The 10,424-nt window shown below is 35.1% G+C and overlaps 1 non-coding gene across 1 annotated transcript; it reads left to right on the top strand.

Annotated features, from left to right (window-relative positions):
• Window positions 1-613: 613 nt before the first annotated feature.
• On the top strand, window positions 614-720 carry LOC125495316 (small nucleolar RNA R71). The gene has a single exon (XR_007271957.2). It is a non-coding gene; the product is annotated as a small nucleolar RNA R71 (small nucleolar RNA).
• Window positions 721-10,424: the final 9,704 nt, after the last annotated feature.

The following is a 10,424-nucleotide window of genomic DNA, read 5'->3' on the forward strand; positions in this document are numbered from 1 at the left end:
GATAGCCTTGATGTGAAGGCCTTGAACAGGAGGGGGTTCTTGAGGAGCCCCTTGATAAATTGTTGTCTAGCAGCATGTGTGGTTTGTAGGAAGATTGTGGTGGAGGTTGAGGTTCTGAACATTGTTGTTCTTGTAGGAAAAATTAGGATGATCTCTCCAACCTGGGTTGTATGTGTTAGAGTATGGGTTGTGTGGAGGTCTGCTGAAAAACATTTGCATGCGCCATTTGATTCGGATCAGGTTGATTGTAGCAACAATCATGACCAAAGTGGCCTTGAACACCACACACTTCACAAAAGGAAGAAGTAATAGGAGCCATGGAAGACATCGCATTAATACTCATAGGAGGATACTAGACTGCGAAGATTTCAGTGAGTCCATCTTCATGCTCAACTGGGCTACTTGTGAAGACAACAAGGCATATGCATCAACATCCAACTTTTTCTTTGTAATAGTCCTGGAGAACTATGATCATTCGTCTGCTAAGTTGGCCAGAAAATTATACCCTTCATCCACCTTTATCTAGAAGAAACCCCCTGCAGATGAATCAATATGTACTCTTGATATGGGTTGTAGACCATTGTAGAATGCTTGGGTGATGAACCACTTATCCAGATTGTGGTGTGGGCATTCTCTCTGCAGATCCTTGAACCTATTCCATGCTTCCTTCAGTGTTTCATCGGGTTCTTGTTGGAAGGTAGCAAGCTTATGTCTTATTTCTGCAGTCTTGGTGGGAGGGTAGTACTCTTTCAGGAATGCTTCAGATATAGCACTCCACTCAGTTTCATTAACATCGTTCAGCCATTTCGTGCCTTGTCCTTTAATGAAAATTGAAGACCATGACCTTCAACTGATCAAGAGTGACCCCTTGATGCTTAACGGTACGACAGTTGTTGAAACCGTTGTAAATGATTTGCAGGGTCTTCAGATGGATGCCCCCAAACTGATTCTGTTGGATCATATTATGAGCAGGCTTGATTTCGAAGTTGACTGCTTTATAAGGCATAGTAGGGCCTGTGGGAACATTGCCAGGAGAAGGTACCCCATAAGACTTCAATGACTTAGGAGGCATGATTGTTCTGTTGGTTCTTCGTGGTTTTTCCCTGATTAGCAGACTGCTTTTTCTTCTTTTGTGTCTTCTTGAGTGCCGGAGGTTTTCTCAAGATCAGGATCAGTTGGAACTGGAGTACCTGTTCTTTTAGACCTGGGCATAAAAGAAACAAAGAAAAATGTGCAGTGAGATGGCCTCAATTGGAACTTGAAGTTCCAATGAGACAGCAATAATAGTCAAATAATTAATCAAAAAGCTATAGAAACTAGCCGTCTCCCCGGCAATGGCGCCAAAAACTTGATGGTTTTAAAATATACCGCAAGTGCACGGTGTTGTTTAGCAGAAACTGGCAAATAGGGTCGATCCACAGGGAGAGGAGTTCTACAGATTTGTGCTAATTATCTAACTACTTCAAGAGAAAATGATTGAGAATTAATAACTAAACTAGAATAAACTAGAACACAGAAAAATGGAATTTATCAAATAATTAAAAGCCTAGGGCAATCGATCGGTCCACCATGCTTATACCATTTAATCATAAATATAGTTCAACAAACTTGGATTGAGGTTCGAATAAATAGGTATTTCGTTAATCCTTGGTCAGGCATTAACAACTCTTAGATTAACATATGCCAGTACGGTCGCTCAACATAATCAAATCTACCTATTGTAAAGCCTCTAATTATGATCTTTCGATTCTAATTCTTATTAGCTAAACATAACTCATGATATTGCGCAATTACATGAATTAAACAAGATAACAAATCAATAGGAATTATTCTAATTCAATCCAATATGAAGAACATCAAACCACAATAAAAAGGTATAAACATGGCTTCCCTCTCTAACCCTATAAATAGACTACTCACTCATCATAATAATAAACTCAATAAACATAATCAAAGTAAAAGAATTCATTAAATTAAACTAAGTAGAGAAGAATACCGAATGATTGAAGATCAACGAAAAGGAAATCACGATCTCTATAATCTTCAAAGTAAAAGTTCAACAAAAGTAGAGAGAGAAAAACTAAGTGTTTGCCTAAAAACGTAGAAAATAAAATAGTTTAATCGAAAATACTAAAAACCTCTTTATACTTTTTACAAAATTGGATAAAAAAGGCGAAAAACCCGTCTCGAGAAACTGCCCGGTCGGCGACGGTGATTAAGAGTTGCGACAGAAAAGCTAAATCCGCCCGGTCAACCGGGCGAGCTCGCCCACTCAGGTGAGTAAACGATTTTGGCTCCTTTCTCGCCTGGTTGACCGGGCTAACATGCCTTGCATCTTGGTGAAATTTAATTTCGCCCAGTCGACCGGGCAACAAAACTGCGATTTTGCGTCAACTTGCAAAGGTTGTATCTCTCAAACCAGAAGTCGTATTGGGGCGTGTGACCTATCATTGGAAATCCCTTGAAGTCTAGTTTCCAACCCAACCATAATTTCTTGATTATCAATTGTCTATAAAATGTTATGGCCAAAATAGTGAGCAGGTGTCAGTTTTGACACTTCGTTCACTAACTCTTTGCTTCGTTCTAACTCGAAATTGCCCCGAACGGATGCATTGTGATCCTTGTGCAAGATATCTTCATCTTCAATGATTAATAGGCTTGATCTTAGGTAATCATAATCAATTTGCATCAAAGTAACTTGAAAAAGATCAAAACACGCAAACGGTTAGTAGAGCACAACTTACGTAATTCATTCCATTATGCACCTAAGTGCTCTAAAAGGAGTTCTAACTGCAATCAAAATGCATCTAAAAACTATATATAAATGTGACATATCAATAACTCAAGTGATAGGACTTAAGATGCGGAAATATAAACAATTTATACAAAACCTATTCCCAAGAACACCTTAAAATACTATAATGAATCTACAAAAGGGGTAAAGTAATTATACCTTTGAAGCGTGCCTCGTTGATGTTTAAGAACGTCAATTGAAGTTCCTCTACAAAGGTCCAACACCACAAGTTGATTATACCTAGGTTTACTAAAACCCAAAACAAACTCTTTTTATTTTGTATGAACTTTTGTAATATTTTGTGAGAAACCTTTTTCCCTCACATGCAACCTCACGGCCAAAAGTTTAGTAATATGAGTAGGTTGGTCAAACTAATCTACCTCCATATTTATTTTGCTTTGTATGCATATAAAAGGAAGGACTTGATTTCCTTTCAATTAAAAGGATATCAATCCATTAATTGATTGACATTTTCAATCAATTAATATTGATATCAATCAATTAATATTGATATCAATCAATTATCCTATAATTGATTTTGATCCAAAATATAGCAAGATATTACCCATAACTTATTATGGGCAAAAGAACATATTGGCATTATTGTATAATATTAATCTTAAAAAGACTAACTAATCAACAATGTAGTTTATGTGTGACCCTGTAGGTCCAATATAGTTTTGTAGTAAATATTAATCGTTTATTAATATTACAAGTCAAGATTGGCTCCTAGCAAAGCATCATGACTACCCAAACTATATGGGATATAATTAATAATTTATAACTTTCGAGTTATGCACTGGATCATAGGACATACTCCAACAATCTCCCACTTGTCCTAGAGCAAGTGGTGATTTATAATCCCTTTGTCTCTTATTGTTAGATCTGAACATAAGGTAAGAAAACTTGTCATCCTTATGAAGTCCAGAATATTTCTCAGTCTCCAAGTTCAACTGTCAAACGAATGATTGAATCACATTCCATTCGAGCACGGCCATGCATTTTACAGTCTAAACTCTCCGAGAGGCCCAAAACAATTCCTATGTAATAGGAGGACAATTCCATCTTATTTACCCTTTATCCTTCACACAACTCATAGCAACATGTACATCGCCTTTATAGTCTCCTTTTACGGCACAACGTTTCACAATGCCAAAGTGGACTAGTCATCAATGTAAGGAATCAGTGGTAAACTCAATAGTCTGAGGAATCAACTTGTTTATATATTTTAGAGAAACTTATGACATTCAGCTCTTAAAGATTTTTCTATGTGGGTCGAATCCAATGTGTATTCACCAATTCACATTAATACAATTGATTAGACATCCAATGCCCCTATGATCCATGAAACATGATCATCAATCAATCTATAAACTAATCATTATAGGTCATTAATGTACCTACTTAATGACCTGATTAGGGACCAGGTAATCATTTATTTTAGTTCACTTAATAGGGTTCCATAGTTGAGTCCTCGTACTCAACATCCTATTTAAAACAACAGATTACTTTGGACATTTGTTTTAATACTAAACCGAATTTAAACAAACATATATTTATAAAATAATAAACATAAACCTTTTATTTCAATAATGAAATACGTTCAATATTAATACAAATAGGTCATTCTCCAATGTTCCTAATTCCCATAGCTGAAATATGAGTCTCATGTTTCTGCTGAGAAAGTGGCTTAGTAAGTGGATCTGCAACATTGCTATCCGTATGAACTTTACATATCCTAACATCTCCTCGATCAACTATTTCTCGAATCAGATGAAATCCCCTGAGTACATGTTTGGATTTTTGATGTGATCTTGGTTCTTTTGCTTGTGATATAGCTCTAGTGTTATCACAATAAACATCAAAAGCACTAGCAATACTAGGAACCACTCCTAGTTCAAAAATGAACTTCTTTATCTGGACGGCTTCTTTTGCTGCTTCTGATGCAATAATATACTCAGCTTCAGTTGTAGAATCTGCTATGATGCTCTGTTTGGAACTTTTCCAACTCACCTCTCCTCCATTTAAATAAAATATGAATCCCGACAGCGATCTAAAATCATCCTTATCTGTTTGGATACTAGCATCAGTATAACCTTTTTATACTTAGCTCATTCTCTCCTCCATAAACTAAGAATTTTTCTTTAGTCCTGTTAAGGTACTTTAGAAAATTCTTCACAGCAGTCCAATCGTCATCACCTGGATTTGCTTGGTATCTACTGGTCATGCTCAAAGCATAGGAAACATCTGATGTAGTACATATCATGGCGTACATGATGGATGCAATAGCTGATGCATATGGGATCTTGCTCATATGGTCTTTCTCATCAGTTGTCGAAGGACACTGAGTCTTGCTCAGACTTATGCCATGAGACATGGGTAGAAAACCTCTTATACAACCTTTCATATTGAACCTAGTCAGAACCTTATCAATATAAGTTTCTTGACTTAGTCCAATCATTCTTTTAGATCTATCTCTATAGATCTTAATGCCTAGTATGTATTGAGCCTCACCAAGACCTTTCATTGAGAAACACTTTCCAAGCCATATCTTTACAGACTCTAGCATGGGAATGTCATTTCCAATGAGAAGTATGTCATCTACATACAAGACCAAGAAAACAATCTTACTCTCACTAACTTTCTTATAAACACAAGATTCCTCTTCATTTCTGAGAAAACCAAAACCTTTGATTGACTCGTCAAATCGGAAGTTCCAACTCCTTGATGCTTGCTTTAATCCATAAATGGACTTTTGAAGCTTGCATACCAGTCTAGGTGCATTAGGATCAATAAAACCCTCAGGTTGTGTCATGTACACTTCTTCTTCCAAAAAAACCATTTAGGAAAGCGGTTTTAACATCCATTTGCCATATTCCAGAGTCATAATATGAAGCAATTGCTAGAAGTATCCGAATAGATTTCAGCATAGCTACTGGTGAAAAGGTTTCATCATAGTCTATACCATAGATTTGTTTGAAACCTTGTGCCACTAGCCTAGCTTTATGGAAATATACATTTCCAGCATCCATGTTAGTTTGCAACTTGAAAACCCATTTGCATCCAATAGGTTTAACACCATCGGGCAAATCAACCAAGTTCCAAACTTGATTTTCATACATGGAATCCATTTCGGATTTCATGGCTTTTGACCATAAGTCAAAATCTGAACTAGCCATAGATGCTTTGTAGGTAATAGGCTCATTGTTTTCTAAAAGCAATATTTCTTTATTATCAGACATGAGAAATCCATATCTCTCAGGTGCTGAAATTTTCCTAGTAGACCTACGAGGGGCGAGTGCCACGCAGGTAGATTCCACAACAGGTTATGGAGTCTTAACAGTTTCCACAACAACTTGTGGAGTCTCCTGATATTGTGGCTCATTTTCAGCTCCAATTTCCTCGAGGTGAATATTTCTCCCACTTGAATTTCTAGAAAGATGTTCTCTTTCGAGAAAGACACCAGTTCGAGCCACAAACACTTTGTTCTCAGTTTTATTGTAGAAGTAATACCCCTTTGTTTCTTTTGGATACCCCACAAAGTAACATTTGTCAGATTTAGGTGCAAGTTTGTCAGATTGTAAACGTTTTACATAAACTTCGGATCCCCAAATCTTAAGAAAGGACATAGTTGGAGTTTTTCCAGCTCATAACTCATATGGAGTCTTTTCAACAGCTTTGGTTGGAGTTCTGTTTAAGATTAGTGCGACAGTTTCCAAGGCATGACCCCAGAATAATATCGGAAGATCGGCCTGACACATCATTGATCGAACCATATCTAATAGAGTTCGATTTCTCCTTTCGGACACACCATTCCATTGTGGTGTTCCTGGAGGAGTTAGTTGGGAAAAAATTCCACAACTTTTGAGATGGTCATCAAACTCTTGGCTTAAATACTCACCACCTCGATCAGATCTAAGGGCTTTTATTATCTTGCCAAGCTGATTTTGTACTGCCATTTGAAATTCTTTAAACCTTTCAAAAGCTTCAGATTTATGCCTCATAAGGTAGATATACCCATATCTACTGAAGTCATCTGTGAATGTTATGAAGTACTGATAATTGCCTCTAGCATTTGTACTCATTGGTCCACAAACATCGGAATGTATGAGACCTAATAAGTCATTTGCTCTTTCACTTACACCAGTGAATGGAGCTTTTGTCATTTTTCCAAGTAAGCAAGATTCGCATGTATCATATGATTCGAAATCAAATGATTCCAAAAGTCCTTCCTTTTGAAGTTTTTGGATACGTCTCTCATTTATGTGGCCAAGACGACAATGCTAAAGGTAAGTTTTATTTGAATCATTTGATTTGGCCTTTTTAGTATCAATGTTATAAACTTGTCTTTCTAAATCTAGCAAATAGATCCCATTAAATAAGTGAGCACTACCATAAAACATTCCATCCTTTTGGAAAGAAAGACATTTATTCTTAATCTCAAAAATAAACCCTTCTGTATCCAAACAGGAAACAGAAATAATGTTTTTAGAAATGGCTGGAACAAGATAACAATTACTCAAATCCAAAATAATCCCAGAGGGCATTATTAAACTAAAAGTGCCTACGGCTAAAGCTGCAATCTTGGCTCCGTTGCCAACACATAGGTCCACTTCCCCTCGAGCCAAGCTCCTACTTTTCTTTAGTCCCTGCACATTTGTACAAATGTGAGATCCACATCCGGTATCAAATACCCAAGAATTAGAAATAGTGAGATTTACTCAATAACATGTATACCTGAGGTAGAAGCAATATTGCCATTCTTCTTGTCCTCTAGATACTTAGGACAATTCCTCTTCCAATGACTTGGTTTATGGCAATGAAAGGATTCTTGGTTAGGAGTAGCTCCAGCCTTAGTTTTGACAACCTGTTTGCCCTTACCCTTACTCTGAGGGTATTGCTTTTTATTGCCTTTCTTCTTGAAAACCCCTTTCTTTTTCTGAATCATAAGAACATGATTCTTAGGTGCAACCTTGATACTTTGTTCAGCAGTCTTGAGCATTCCTAGAAGCTTTTTCATAGTCTTCTCCAACTCATTCATGTTAAAGTTTAACACGAATTGGTTATACCCCTTATGAAGGGAGTGGATAGTGATGTCAATTGGTAGCTCATCACCTAAAGTGACACCTAACCATTCCAGATTTTCAAAATAGCCCATCATTTGAGAACGTGTGGACCAACAGGTTCACTTTCTTTGAGACTGCTCTCAAGGATAGCTTTAACCGTTTCATAGCGCTCAATTCTTGCTTGTTTCTGGAACATAGCTCTAAGCTGATGAATGATGTCAAAAGCCTCCATATCTCCAAATTGTTTTTTCAATTCAGAATTCATGGATGCTAACATCAAACATGTGACATCAAGAGATATAGCTACTGCCATATCATATGCTTGTCGAGTCTCAGTAGATGCTCGAAGGGTAGGTTCAGCAGGGAGAGGGTTTTCAAGAACATCCAGTTTCATTTCAGACTTAAAGTTGCGATAACAATCCAGAAAATTGTTTTCATTAAGTTTTTCCTTTTCGAGAATAGAGCGAATACCATTAGATGACATAGCGGAGTTTGAATTAGGAGTAACCATCTACAAATGAAAAAGTAATGTCTTGGGTTTATGATTATAAACAATAACTTCAAATTTTAACCAAGTTAAAGGCTTTTAGTCTAAAAACGTCCTCATTTAGGCTAAAAGATTCCAAGACCCCAACTCATTTAATCCTAAGCCGGCTTTGGCCGGTCACATAAGAGATAAATGATTTAGGTAAATAAAACGTTATTAGTTATACTCCTATAACTCTTGGTTAATGGGAAACATCGCATGAAAAAGCCCATTCCTATACCCCAAAGCCCAAGTCCTAATTGGATACCTTGTTGAATAAAACCTTATATACTTGTAAATTTCTTAAATATATTCTAAATATTCTAAGATAAAAAATAATACCTTGCTTTGGCAAGCCCATTACCATAGATCAAAGACATGAATAGAGGTGTGTAAGGGTGGGTATCTAATTTATTCAAAAATTTAAAAAAAATGAGGACTTAAGTTACTATGTCGGTTCTAAATTTAGTGAACTAATATCTATTATATAAGGCAACACATGGGGGACACCAAAAATTAGAAAAGGAATAAAAGAAAAAAAATAAGGAGATAACTAACTATTTTATTTTGAATGGAAAAAGGGGGGGAAAGTAGGACATTTAAACTAATTAAACATTAGTTTCTTGAGAAAACAAAATGTAAAGACAGTTTTTCTACCCAATTAATTTCATTTTCTACTTCATATGCTATCACACGCTATCGCACGCATTGCGTGCATGTAAGACTAGTAGTAATTAGAACAAGAGCATAATAACAAAATAAAAGCAATAATTAAATGCATAATTTAAAATGATCCTAGTATGGCCCCTACATCTTAATCTAAACTTGAAGATGCTTCCTTGTATCCGCCTTTTGATTTCCATCAAAGCTTGATTCTCGAATCATCATACAAGTTATTTGAAATTTAAATAAAATTACAAAAATACATAACGGCTCGCAGTCCGTATTTAAGATACAAAAATACATAAACGGTACGCAGACCGTATTTTCTATCCTAATTTGGGCCATACTAGTCATCCAACATTCAAGCATAAAATTATTCATTCACTTACTTAGAGTAAGTGACCCAGTTTATATTAGACAATTCTAATACAAAAAAAAAATTGTTAAACTAATCAATAATTTTAATTAGTTCAAAAACAAACTAAATATTTAATAGTGTTAGAAATTATACTTGGACTTTATATTATCATGATAATAAAATTGCAACTTTATCCAAAAATTTAAGAGTTGAATATTAAACTAATAAACTCCCACTAAGAAATGGATCACCTAACTATTGGGTTCAAAATTTGGATTGAAGAAACTTAGGTTAAACACATTTTAAGCTCAAAAAGTAAATGTAAGTAATGTTGTCCAAACAAGCAAAACAAGCCCAAAATATTTTTTATTTATTTAATAAACAGTTGTAATCCAGGCCCAACAGTAGGCCCACAACTGGAAACCAAACAAAACAAAAAGAACCAAAAAAAAACATGCTGCCTGCAACATTACAAGTCTTCGTTCACCTTGTCTTCTTCACATATTCTTTTTCCTTTTTTTTTATTTTTTTATTTTTATTTTTTTATTTAATACTTAAAAACCCATTGTCAACAATTAAAAATGTGTAATTTTAATTTGAAAAATTAATAAATTAGACACCCTTGTCTACAAATTTGCGTAATTTAAAAATAAAATATACACACCTAATAAAAATTGAGTAAGGGATTTCAACTTTTATAAAAAACTTTAATAATCAGAGAAAAAAAAAATTTGTATTGTTCTCATCAAAAACAATATTTCGAATATAAGAAAAAAAAAAATTATTATATGAACTATTCATAAAATAGATTGAAAAACGAAAATCAAATATCATTATATCAATATTATTCGAAATCCAATAAAAACAAATTATTATGTTGCAATTTCATAAGTCCAAGTTTAATACTAACAAGATTAAATAATATGCCTTTTTGAAGATTAAAATAGCATAAGTAGGGAGGCGACTGATACCACTGATAGGATTTAAGATGCGGAAATATAAACAATTCATACAAAA

The sequence above is a fragment of the Beta vulgaris genome, chromosome 2 (assembly GCF_026745355.1).
Source record: "Beta vulgaris subsp. vulgaris cultivar EL10 chromosome 2, EL10.2, whole genome shotgun sequence".
Classification (NCBI taxonomy): Eukaryota; Viridiplantae; Streptophyta; class Magnoliopsida; order Caryophyllales; family Amaranthaceae; genus Beta; species Beta vulgaris.